We start from the raw sequence: 12,706 nt of genomic DNA, 5'->3' as shown, positions 1-12,706 counted from the left end.
GTTCATTCCATGTTTTATAGGCAACCTGTATCATGCTAATTCAGATTAGCACAGTTTGTTTTAAATTAATCTGGTTTATTTTAGTTCAGGACTCCATAGTCCAGGTGTAACTAATCCGTACTTAATCTTTGTTACAGAAAGCCATTTTTTAAAACACGATTAACTATTCTAGATTAAGGCCTACTCCTGGCTTAATTTAAACCCTGTCCAGGAAACCGCCCCTAAGAGTTCTGTCCAGGATATGACCTCCGGAACTTTATTCCGAAGTACATTAAAAGTAGCTGCACATTTGAAAGGAATTTCCTGTTTTCCAAAAGAAAAGAAAAAAGAACACGTATTAAGCTCTGTGCTTAGGCTCAGAAAGTTACTCACATCGAAGGGAAATCAAATTGGTTGCCGGTAGGCCATTTTTCCTTATTTTATGGTCTGATTCAAGAAAAGTAAATTTGTCTTTTGTCTTTATTTGTGCCAAAGATATTTGGTTGACCATGCATGAAACGTTTTCATGTGTGTTTTTTTAATGCTCACTGAGGTAGACCTATATCAAGTTAGCATGAGGGTGGTGAAAATTTACATTTGTTTAAACTAATGTAAAGAGTAAAGTACAATTACATTACATGCTATAACTCAAATAATTCAAGCTAACAAAACAATAAAATGAATAAAGAGAGTTATGAAAGAAAAGGGAATGTTGGATGTGGAAGGTCGGTGAAAGCAGCAGAGATAGAGAGAGTGGAAAATCTTTATTCCTAAAAGTGAAACATAGCCAAGACAGTTTCTAGGCCGTGATTCTATTTCCTCTCTCTGTCCCTAATCATTTTCCTCTTCACTGTCGTTATTATTATATCAGAGTAGCAATAGCCAATAAAAATGCTGAACGTGCTGAGAAAGTGCACATTTTACTGACATGTGTGCATTTGAATTTTATTTTGGACTGGAAGAGAGAAAGCACACTGGTGTTTTTTAATTTTTTTATCACTTGTAGTTTTTTTTCTGAGAACACAGAAAGACACTTTCTTTCCTGTTTAAAGTTGCTGCCAACTTCAAATGTTGATGCAAAGGCAGAAAGATGCTCTAACACCTCGTTGAAACAGACAAGACGAGCCGAAACAAGAGTCAGTCATTAACTATTAATAAATAGACAAACACCATCTATAACTAAACTAATAACACAAACAGTCGAACTTTTCACATTGTTATTGAAGCCATTGAGTTTTCATTCACAGTGCAGTCTGAAAAATGCAGAAATATACAAACTTTTTCATGCAACTTTTTAATTTTTAATTAAGAAAAATTATTTTAAGTGCAAATAGGTACTTTTTTTTTTAAACGTATATTTGTACCCAGAACTATATGATTTCATTTCTGATGCAAATATAATTATATTCTTCTTTGTTAAAGGGCATCTGTCCACCATTTAAAGATATTGTGAACTGGACTACAGGCATTTTTTACAGACTACAAGAGACATAAGCAGCCAAAAGTATCATCAAACATCCCTTAGAAGATGACGTCGTGGGCAAAATATATTTTAGATGGAACACATGGATTTCTAAAACAATCTCCAGTATTCAGCTCTTTCCAATTGAGCTTACTGTTAATTGGATTTGAGGAGATGATGGAAGTACTAGTTTTTAAATGCCCATGCAAAGATGAGCAGAATACAAATCTAACAGTGTCCATGTTCATTGCACCTGCACTTTTTATTTTAGCTTTAATGAGTCTTGTTTTGAGGCCTTTCAAACGTGGAGGCAGTAGTTGGTGTGCAGGAGCAAATGATACTAAGCAGAACACGACAAATGCTCATCAGAACTGTCCTAAAGCTTTAGCATCTTGTCTGATTCCACCTGTAATGTGGATCTTCATCTTGTTACTTGATGGAGATTATGTTGCTTGTGGCAGCACACGATGGAAGGGAGATTATGTTTTTGATGCGGAGCTCAACAGGTATTGGTGTAAACCTACAGAAGAGTTCAGGAATGAGACAGAGCTACGAGATTTGACTCAAAAATATGTTTATGATTCTCAGGTAAATATCATGTTCTGTATGAGCTGTTCTTGATATTTGTCTGCCATAATGTATAATTCATTGTTTTTTTGCTGGTTTTTTTAATCTACATTTACATTTATCTGACGCTTTTATCCAAAGCGACTTACAATTGCTATATATGTCAGAGGTCGCACGCCTCTGGAGCAACTAGGGGTTAAGTGTCATGCTCAGGGACACATTGGTGTCACACAGTGGATTCGAACCCAGGTCTCTCACACCAAAGGCATGTGTCTTATCCATTGCGCCACACCACCCCCTATTTACCAAAAATGTCTACTTACCAAAAATGTCAGAAAGGAAAAGGATAGTTAAGTTCCCTTATGTATTCCTGTGCTCATAAATCATATAATGGGATAGTTCACCCAAAATGAACATTCGGTAACACTTTACAATAAGGTTCATTAGTAAACATAAGTTAACTACCTTAGTAATCTAAGAATGAACAATACTTCTAGAGCATTAATCAATCTTAGTTAATATTAATTTCAACATTTACTAATACATTTTTAAAATCAAAGGTTGTATTTATTAACATTAGTTAATGCACCATGAACTAACATGAACAAACAATGAACAGCTGGATTTTTATTAACTAACATTAACAAAATTTAATAAATACTGTAACAAATGTATTGGTCATTGTTAGTTCATGTTAGTTAATATATTAACTAATTGTTAGATTTAGATTTTGGTGTATTTGGCCGAGCAGTGGTTTGGGTGGCTCGCCAATGTATTAGATTTCTCCAATACATAAAATAAGTAAGCTTGACCAGAGTTCTTGTGGGGAGAAGAATTTATTGAAGGTTTGTAGTGTAGCAGTCCTTCAGCAGCGATGTTAGCATGTCGCCCTTCAACAATCTTAACCCAATGTTCTGTGTCTGAGACAGAACTTTATACATGAAGACAAAAGGGCTACAAACAAAGGAAAACTGTTGACCTCCCACAGGAGATCGATCTAACTTGCTAATCCACTCTGAGCAATGCTGATTCTTTTTATTCATTCACACCAATCAGTTTCTATGGACCATACATCTGAATGGGCCATTCATCTGTATGGGCCATTTGGCACACACCTTTGCAGACACAGAGTGGATTACATCTGATACACAGTCACAATGTAAATGAATCTGATGACTGAAAATACAAAATCTTTCATAATGAACCTTATTTTAAAGTGTAACCAAAAATTCATTATCATTGACTTTCTATCCATCATGTCGTTTCAAACCTCCATGACTTTCGTTCTTCTGTGGAACACAAATTAAAATTAGCCCATGATTTACTCACCATCAAGTCATCCAAGGTGTATATGACATTCTTCTTTCAGACGAATACAATCGGAGGTATATATATAAAAAATGGTCCTGGCTCTTCCAAGCTTTATAATGGCAGTGAATGGTTGTTTCTGTTTTGAAATCCATAAAAGTGCATCCATCATAAAAGTGCTCCACACGGCTCCGGGTGTCATGATTCCTGTCTTGTGTTCCCTTTGTCTTGTGTGGACTTGTTATTTCCTGTTCTGTGCCATGTTTTGTAGTCCTTTGTAGTTTTCTAGTTTATTAGTCTTCCCAGGTGTTTCAAATTAGCCACACCCCCTTGTTATCTTGTTTAGCTTGTTGGTCCCTGTGTATTTATAGCCCTTGTGTTTCACTTGTTACTTGTCAGTTGTTGTACATGTAAGGGTTGCTTCTAGTCTTGTCATTCTCGTGGTTTTGTTTCTTTATCCCTGAAGTTCTTTATTATTTGTTCTATGTGTTATTTCATTAAAACCTTGCCGTTTAGATCCTCGTCTTCGCCTGTCTTCCTCAGCACCTTACACCGGAGGGTTAATAAATGCCTTCTGAAGTGAAGCAATGCATTTGTGTAAGAAAACTATTCATATTTAAAACTTTATAAAGCAAAATAACAAAACATATGTTAAAATAACAAACATAAGGATTCAACTTAAGCCTAAAGTGCAACTTCTGCCAGCAATGCTACGTACTGCTGATATTTACGATACACCATGACGTACTATGCTACTTCTGACGTCATAAGTTGCGCTTTAGTCAGGTAGACTGCACTTTTTTATAAAGTAGACTGTTTGTAGAATTTTACTTCGTAACATGTTAAATATTATTTATTTTTTTTTAAACTCATTGCTTCACTTCAGAAGGAATTATTAACCCCTCAGAGCCGTGTGAAGCACTTTTATGATGGATGGATGCACTTTTATGGACTACAAAACTGTCATTCACTGCCATTATAAAGCTTGTATGAGCCAGGACATTTTTTTAATATAACTCTAATTGTATTTGTCTGAAAGAAGAATGTCATACACACCTAGGATGACTTGAGGGTGAGTAAATCATGGGCTGATGTTCACTTTTGGGTGAACTATCCCTTTAATGTATTATTTTGATTTTATTTTTTCTTTCAGTTTGCAGGTTATGTCATGATCGGCGTCTTAAGTGCTTTGTCGTTTATCGTAGTGGCTATATATGACAGCTGCATAACTGGTAAATGTGACTGCTGCCCAAGTCGACTGTTACTCTGCTGTGGACGAACAGCAAATATACAGAACGAGGGACAAGGTAGGAGACAATTTCAAGAACAGTGGAGAGAATCAAACACTGTGCTACTTTGATCTTAGCCTGTTACTTAAAGCAATAAGGCACAGATATTATGTTTAACAGAAATGAACAAATATTTTATCCCTTCAGACTTGTTTCTTCCCAGTGAAGAAAAAATAACCCACATGCTGTAACACAAGCAATGCTATAAGAATGTAGGAAAAATAGGTTGTTGAATTATTGATTAAGTCTAAAAAGACTAGTAGTGTGTAGCCTATATGTCTGTGGGTGTTTATGTGTACTCAGGGGCGTAGCCAGGACATTATTTCTGGGGGGGCCAGCTTGGGCCAGTCTTTTATTTGGGGTGGCACTTGATTGTCAAAAACTACTATTTTAAAACTCACGCACCGCGTTACCCAGAGTAGCGGTTTTCCCGCGGCTCGCCAGGCCATAAACAATGGATTGAACTTCCTTATGGAGACTACTAATGTCTTATTGATAATCCATGTTATTGGGATGGGTGCTTAGATAATGTGCGAATGCGATGTGTCATTATTATGTGAGGGGTTAGGGACTTTAACATGAGACAGGGATGTAGTATGACATAAGGACACAGCCTAATTTGTCATTTAGGCGATAATTTATTTAGGTAAACCATAGCATTTTAAGTGCAATATTCAATTTATTATTATGCGTTGTCGGTGGGGGCGACATTGCAAGTATTGTACATTAATTTAAGTATATTTATGTTTACAGAAGAAGGTTTGAATACAATGGCTGGCGAAGATGAAAAATTATGCGAGCTTATGTATACTAAGTGTGTCTGTGTGTGTGTGATTTTGGTTGGGTGGCAGTTGTAGGTTACAGTTTGACAAAAGCACAATGTTGTGTTTTACATAAATATAAGTGTAACGATGTCCTGAACAAAATGACGGAGTAAGTTTTTTTTTTCTTTTTTTTCACTGTTCGATCGCGCCCGCGCTTCTCTCTCTCTGACACACACATTCCAGCATTGCAATCTTGGCATCGCAGCATGTTATTATGCTGCGTTTACACCAAACGCGAATAGAGCGTCAAATTTGCGTCTAGTTCGACGCATGAACATTTTGAATCCATTCGCGCGTCCAAAGCGAAAGCGAGCTTTTGAAGCGAAATAGACGGGCGTTCACAGTGCTATGACTCTACGGGAGCGCGTCGCTCGCGTTGACTATGTAACGGCCCTAAGTGACACATTGGAATTGAGTTAAGCTAGCTAGCAAGCTAGCGCTAGATAATACAAGTTTGCAATAATATCAGAAGCACGCAGCAGCCCTACTCAACTCACTCTGCCACCCTTCCTCTATGTCGACACAATTACACCTTAAACTGAGTGAGAAGATCACAATATAATCATCTTATCATTTCAATTATGCTTTCAAGTATCACCAACTTACTCACGTGTTAGTGGTATCCAGTGCTAGTCTAGCTGCTCTCCATTACGCGCTGTCAGAATGCAGGCACGTAACGTTAATGTCTTGCACTGTTGATGGGGGCGTGACCAAACATGTTGCTAATATGGGGCTTGTAGCGTAAGTGACAAATGGTTTGATAAAAAAAATAGTAATGCATACATTTCAGCTTCCTTTAGACCGTTTCTGTTCAGGAGGGGTTTTTTTTATTAAATTTATTTTCCCCCTCCTCAGACTGGGGGTGGGGCCGTGAGGTTGGGGGGGCCGGCGGGGTGGCCGAGCCTTGACCAGTGGTGGCCGTGGCCCCCCCTGGCCACCACGTAGCTACGCCCCTGTGTGTACTTGCTCTGGTTGATTTGATAAATATGTGATTGGTAATTGTAGCATCAAGGCATATGTGTGTGTGGTCCTGTTAAACCCATATGTTATGGGGACAAAAGTATTTTGGTTAAACTTTTGGTTAAAAAACCCCAATTGAACTTTAAAAAAACTTGTATACTACAAGATCATCAAATTATTACTTTTTTAAACTATTGAACAGCCCATTAAGTTATTTGAACTTAAGTCTTCTTTTTAACTCCAATAGTCGTGATTTGGATCTCACGTTTATAAGCTTTCAAAAGTTAAACTTAAAGTTTAATTAAATCACGTAATCAATGGCTTGACTATTTGTGAGTTGAAACCAAGTTTTTTGTCAATTTGAGTTTACTCACATTTTAAGGCAGCAGGTGAACTTTCATTTCTAAGTTTAACCACCTGAAAATGTTTTACAGTGCATGAACATAAATTAGCATATAAAAGGTAAAAAAGAAGTTCTTCCCCGGTCAGATCGTATGATGCCTGAAGCTCAATCAGATTAAGTTATGGGTCATGTCTTCATTGTGATTGGTTCATCAGGGACCAATCAGTTACCAGGCAGTACACATGATAAACACAACATTTTATGGGTTTAAACCAAAAACCATGTGATGCCCATTTTATTGGATGTAGGGTCTGAAGGGGTCAAAAAATTATTGCACAATTTAGATTTTTGTTTTGTTTTACTGATGTGGTTTACAAATAAATTATCCATATACTTGCTTACTAGTCATAATGTTTTCAAAATCTGTGTACTACATTTAGGGTCCATTTGGACTCGAAGAATCATTCATTTATAAACACTGATGGGCAGTAACGCGTTAGAAGTAACGCGTTACTGTAATCCGATTACTTTTTTCAAGTAACGAGTAAAGTAAGGGATTACAATTGCAAAAACAGTAATTAGATTACTGTTACTTCCCCATAAGCAGGCTGCGTTACTGCGTTATACTGCGAGACTGTCTCGTGACGTGAGTCGTGACTTGTGAGTGACAATGACATGAGCGCCGCAAAGTCAGTGGTAAACACTATGGCAGGCGATCGCGTTCAAAAGTCTTTAAACGAAACGCGTGAATTTTGACGCGTCAGCACGCACCGTTTGTCTGTGTTCAGACGTCATGTTTATACATGAACGATGTCGTAATGGTAAACTGGTATGCACGTATGCAAACATCAGACGTTATATTTGTTCATGAGGGATAATGCATTGGTACGTTGTGAGTGATGGCAGTCATGATTTGTCATGCCTTTTTAAGTTGTTCGTTTAACGTTCTTTCTCAAGGTAGAAAAGTCAACAGCTTAAACGATGGCTCTGGCTCTTTTATTTTAGCAAACTGCCAAAAAACATTTTCAGACTGTGTGCAGCTGAACCAAGAAAAGATTAAGATTGCATGGAGCTGATAAGCATGAATGGCAGAAGAAAAAGACTTAAATTAAAAAACAAAACAAGAGAAAATTATTTTAATGCAAGCAATAAAAAACTGCACACCTGTGGAAGAAAAGAAAAGAAATGCACGTTTAACTAAGGCATACCCCTGTCTTAATGTAAACCCTGTCCACCACCCCCAAAGGTTTCACAAAGGTATTCTTGCCACTGTAACTTATGGCTTCCTAAAGACAGGTTTATGGGTAAATAAATGAATAATAATAAAAATATATATACCAAATGCTCAACATTTAAGCCTTTTCATTTGTCCTTCGGTCAGTCATTCACTCGTCTGAGTAAAAACATTTGTTTGAACAGGACATTTTTTTTTATTTTTTTTGTTGTAAATGTTGTAAATATAATTTATTCCGAATCAGTATTCTCATCAGTTCAGTCAGCTTTAACATATATAAATCGGCATATTTATAATATTTTAACATTTATAAAGGCCATTTTTCCCTAATCGTTTGCTTCATCTTTCATTTAAAATTCTTAAATTTGATCAATAAATTAAAATAGAATAATAAGATGCTAAAGGGCTGTTACCAATCAAATTAAACTGCATTAAATAATGTAATGAGATTATTTAAAATATTTTTTGAATATACAAATAAGAAATATTATTTGTGCATAGAAATAATATTTATAAACCACCAGTAGGAGGAGGCAGGCGACCATCTTAATGAGTGAGTCATTGATGCAATGTGCATAAAGTTAAAATACTGAAACTAATAAAACAAGTTTAAAAAAATAATGTTTCATTTGATAAAATTTTAGATGATGGAATATGCAGAAAGAATAGAATTAGGCTGAAAGGTCTATTGCTTTATAGCGTATTCATTTCGTGCATCATGTTTTTGAAAAGTAACTAGTAAAGTAACTAGTAAAGTAACTAATTACTTTTGAAAATAAGTAATCAGTAAAGTAACTGGATTACTTTCTTGGAGAAGTAATCAGTAATCAGTAACTAATTACTATTTCCAAGTAACTTGACCAACACTGTTTATAAAACAGTAAAACAACTAAAACCATATTTGATCTGATCAGCAACTTTAATGAGTCATTCATATTCATGTTTATAAACACAATTTAGCGCCAAAACTGTGTGCGATATGGGGAAAAGTCTAAATATATTTTATAAAAGTTTTTTTTTTTTTTTTTTTTTTTTTTTTTACATTATATATATTTATATATAACTTTATAAATATATATATTTCATTCAAGTATTTTTTGACACCTAATAGGGCTTGGCAACCGACGTCAATGTGCTGTGCATTCTGGGACGCAAACAAGAGGGCGCTGCCATTTTGACTAAAACTTCCTCTGTGCGTCAAAAGTGGCCTCACAAAATGGCGTTTTTTTTTTTTTTTTTCGCCAAGCCCTATGGTACTCCATACATACAGTACCCAAGTCCAAACTGACCTGAACATGAAATGTGTAACTTTTTTTAAAGGTTATATCTTAATAAATTACCTTAATAAAAGTAAATAAAAACTTACATTTCTTTTTAGAAAAGTTATGTAGGCTATCTCTTCTGAGTCAAAAACGACCTGAATGTGTTGAGGGTGAAACCTAAATTTAAAACTTAAATACAATGAACTGGAAATGGCTGGAAATGATTATGCAATATTTAATGAAATTTTAATATTTACGATTTTCCTATGAATGTCTAATAGGTCCTGCTACACTGGGACAGGACCAGCCAGGGCCAGAGAGTTCTACTACAACAGGGCAGCCTGAGTCAAGGAGTTCTCCTACAACGGGACAGCCTGAGTCACAGAGTTCTGCTACAACGGGACAGCCTGAGTCATTGGAAATGAAAGGTCTAGGGAAAAATTAATTAAAATTAATGAAGTATTGCTACTTAAGAAATCATTTACTTGAGTACAAGCAGAAGTACTGGAAAACAATATGACCAAAGTCAAAGTAAAACTACTGAAAAACTACTAAAGTTACTACGTTACAAAGTACTTTAGTATATTTTTCCATTTTTATCCAATGTTAACAATACAAGACATGTTTTGACTAATGAAACATGAAGACAATAAACACGATTGCAATGATCTGTGTTTATCTGTGTTCTTCAAGCCATCACAGGTATTTTCGTAAGAATGACATATCCTGAGTATATAATTTTTGCGTTAAAGGATTCATTCAATTCAGAATAATGATTTACTCACCCCAACATCATCCAAGATATTCATGTATTTCTTTCTTCTGTCGAAAAGGAATTAAGGTTTTTGAGGAAAACATTCAGGGATTTTTCTCCATAATTGTGAACTTCAATGGGGTACAACGGGTCGAAGGTCCAAATTGCAGTTTGAGTGCAGCTTCAAAGAGCTCTACACAATCCCAGCTGAGGAATAAGAGTCTAATCTATGAAACCATCTGTCATTTTATAAAAAAAAAAAAAAAAAAAAAAATATTTCACACGTGCACATTTTTTGAAGAATGTTAAACTCTCTTTTAGGGGGAAAATAACTCATTTTGTGAAATTTGCTCAAGTTTCTGTTTCACTGAAACAGACTGTTCTATGACTTAAAATATTTTTTTTATATATTTTTTTATTTCTAGTCTCTATGTTTTCTGTGGTTAAGGATTAGTGCAAGGTCAAACAATAGAGAAAAAACTAAATAAAAATCATTCATAATCAAATTAATTTAGAAATAATGCATGTCCCTTATTTGTCATTGGTAGTATGTAAAAAAAAAATACAAAAAGTTGTGAAAAAGTACTTCGAAAGTAATACATTTAAAGAGATTCACAAATTCATAGATTCATAAATTCACCTGTTCATCACAATCTCTTATGCAAATATGCATCAAGCATGTTTCAATTTCAGTTTTATTCAAGTGAGTCTCTTCAATCTCCTCATTTCACGGAATGGAAACACTGCCAGAGATATTTCGCTGTGGGCAGAATAACTTATTTACCTTATAATTACATTTATCTATCTAATCATGTACCAACATGATTTCAAAGAATATTTGCATGATGGTTGTGAATAGTTTTTTTTTTCTGGAAATAGATTCAATAGTTTGAAGCTACACCTCTATTTTCCCTATTCAAACATAGAACTTGTAAACTAGATCAAGAGACCAGATAATTGATCAATTCAAATAGAGTATGTTTTGAGCTTTTTTTTAAAAGTGCTATACAAATAAACGGTTAGTTTGAAGTGAAGTGAAGGCAAATATAGTAACTCATACTCTGAATTTGTCCTCCAACCCACCCACGCATCCTTCTAAAACAGACGTCAAGTTAGTGCCTTTTGGACTTTTGATTAAAGATCACAAATGTAAAAATTTTGTTATCTAATAATATGCAAGTTATATTATTAATATTTACAATAAAAGGTAACTGTGACTATACATCACAGTGTGATTCTTGTCTTCAACTGATTATTATCACTGTGACTTGTATGAACTACAACAGTGAAAAGCCAAGAGTACGTTAGAGAATGAACAGACAGTTCTACTTAAGAAGGCGGAAACTCTCAAACTTTATTTCGCATGGTTTCGGGTTTAATAATATCAACATTCTGGTCTAGTGAATGCAGATTCATACACCTTTAATGAATTTGGTTTATTTCATATTGTTGTTTCCTTTACCTGTGCTTAATGCTTATTTGAATCTCAACTGAGTGTTTAAATGGATAGTTCAGACATTCTGTCATGTCACATAATGTCATTATAAACCATTATAAGCTTTCTTTTTTTCTCTGTGAATAAACCTATGCATTTTTGTTTGTTTTTGGATTAACTATCCATTTAAGAATCATTTGTGAAGAAAGCCAGAGTTCTCATCTTTTCTTTTTTATGTATATGTTTTTGTGTTTTTTTGCTGTAACTTCTTAAAGACTTAATATTGTACCCTTTTTAAACCTTATTTTTTACATTAAACCTTATTTCAAATACATCCAGTTCATTCTCACTTTTCCTCCTTTCTCACGAGAGCCGACAGATATTGTTTTGGTGTTTAGACATTAGAACTTTTAGAACTTTTTATTTTAACAGAGTTCAGACATTGTGTGGGGAAAATTGTAAACATTTGTAAAAGTAAAAAGCTGTTGCTCCTGTTTCTTATAATATCTGCATATCATCAGCGATGTTTCCTTTCATTTATAATAAAAGAAGACAGAACGAGGGGAATGTCATTCTCTTCTGGCCTTTTACATTAGTCTTCAGTTTTTGTGCAATGCTGCCACCAAGTCAAGTCATGTTTATTTGTTCAATATAGCGCTTTCATAATACATATCGTTTCAAAGCAGCTTAATAGAAAATGCATGTTTCAATGTTATAATGTCTATGGGTCCTAATGAACAGGGAATCTAGCAATAAATCAAGAATTTTTTTTTTTTTAACTCCATTGGTTGTGAGGTATTAAAAAAAAAAAAAAACTAATGAGGAACCAGACTCATCTGGTAACAAAATAAAGTCCATATAGCAATCACTCCATGTAAAAATGCATCATTTTATTACCTAAAATGTGTATATATATATATATATATACATATATATTAAATTTCAATATTTTATCTTTATATTGTTCAGCAAACTTTTTTTAAATAAAAATGAAAGAAACAGAATCACTTTGAGTTTCCACATATCATCCTCAACTGCCTGCTTAGTTTTTACCAAACACTATTTAAATGAACAGAGCTGGCCAATGGCAAGTAATGACACCTGAATCTAAAATTGGGAAAAAGAGAAAACAACTGTCAGGGAGTCACCAGATTGGCACACTCCGCCCACAGTAGTCGATTGTCGAGTTCATGCGCATAGGTTTAGTACGTACGATCATGCGCCCGAACTCGACAATCGACTACTGTGGACTTGTGAATACAGGTATGAGCGCTGGCTGAAATAACATC

General features: G+C 34.8%; 1 long non-coding RNA gene across 2 annotated transcripts; it reads left to right on the top strand.

Annotated features, from left to right (window-relative positions):
* Positions 1-266: 266 nt before the first annotated feature.
* Positions 267-11,738, top strand: LOC308701810. Of its 2 annotated transcripts, XR_014031516.1 has the most exons (4): positions 306-399; positions 1,402-2,029; positions 4,470-4,623; positions 9,510-11,738. It is a non-coding gene; the product is annotated as an uncharacterized lncRNA (long non-coding RNA). The 2 variants fall into 2 exon arrangements; XR_014031515.1 differs by lacking the exon at positions 1,402-2,029 and having other exon boundaries at positions 267-399.
* Positions 11,739-12,706: the final 968 nt, after the last annotated feature.

This window comes from Scardinius erythrophthalmus (assembly GCF_964197995.2).
Source record: "Scardinius erythrophthalmus genome assembly, chromosome: 14".
Taxonomy (NCBI): Eukaryota; Metazoa; Chordata; class Actinopteri; order Cypriniformes; family Leuciscidae; genus Scardinius; species Scardinius erythrophthalmus.
Note: the sequence above shows the minus strand (reverse complement) of the source record. Positions and strands in the feature narration are given on the sequence as shown.